This window comes from Notolepis coatsorum, assembly GCF_963971535.1.
Source record: "Notolepis coatsorum genome assembly, chromosome: 1".
Classification (NCBI taxonomy): Eukaryota; Metazoa; Chordata; class Actinopteri; order Aulopiformes; family Paralepididae; genus Notolepis; species Notolepis coatsorum.
The window spans coordinates 92281689-92283035 of NC_140165.1; positions in this window are offsets into that span (position 1 = coordinate 92281689).

Consider the following 1347-nt stretch of genomic DNA (forward strand, 5'->3'; position numbering starts at 1 on the left):
CAATATTTTCTGACCTTTCGGCGATACACGATACACATCACAATGTTTTTCTTTTTTTCCCCAAACAATTCATTATGAGGCTTACCAAGACAGTATTTGAGTTTGCAAGCTAACATTAAAGACAAAATAAAATACCCATGCATTTAGCATTTTTATATTATATATTAGATTTAGATGATTGGATTATTAGATTATATATTGCATATATTTAGCAATGAGATATTATATGATTTAGATATGAAATATGATGAATTGAAAATGGGGGACCCTGATGTAAACAAGACGAAAGTCTTCCTCTGGTCTGCATCCCCTTAACAATTGTATGTATTGAGCTGTACTGTACCCATTCTGCAATATGTTAAAGTTTTAAATCAATCAATCAATCAATCAATCAATAGCATTTTAATGAAACTACTGTATATTTGTATGTCTCTAAATGTTTTGATGAATTGAAAATGGAGGACCCTTATGTAAAAAAGCCGAAAGTATTTTTTTGGTCTTCATCCTCCAGTCCACTGTTGTTGTATTGAGCTGTACTGTATTGTACCCATTCTGCAATCTGTTAATAAAGTTTTCATTAATTCAATCATTCAGCCGGCAACGGAATAATTTTGATTGAGTCGAGTCTGCCAATTACGTCACACCGCTTGCACCCGCCCTGCTGTTCTTAGCACCAATCGGCAAGCGCTATTCTTTTTTTACATTCCTGAATGTCCTCCATTGATTTTGACGAGAGCTCAACACAACAACAACAACGGTAGCTCCCCGCGGCCGACGATAAGATTACCAGCGCACCGCAGCATGACTAAACGAGGCATAATGATTTTACTGCAACGAATGTTATAATAAAAGCCTTTCCATACATCTGTCTGATTGAAAACTTTATTAACAGACCGCAGAATGGGCACAACTCGAGTAATGCTTGCTATCTATGTCGTCCTCGGACGTTGCTATGTTTTGGTAAATACGCTGATGTTATTGAACGTGCAACTATATAACGTTAATGCCACAAAACGAATGCCTTTATCATAAGTAGTAACTTTGATGCAGTAGTGTGTGTGTGGGGGCGGCGTTGTTCAAAAGTTTGACCGTGTGGACCAGATTGACGCAACACAATCCTCTTGGGCAAAACATCACGATATCCACGATACGTTAAAGTGTATCGTTAATGAACTGTACCCGATATTTATATAATATTGTCATATCGCCCAGCCTATTTCAGCTTGATCGTGCATGGTTTTCGTGCAATAGTCCAGTCATCCATCCATCCAAAATAAATATCACATGTACATGAATAAAAACTCAAATTTCTGTGTACATTATCTCTGTAATTACAGATTAGATCAT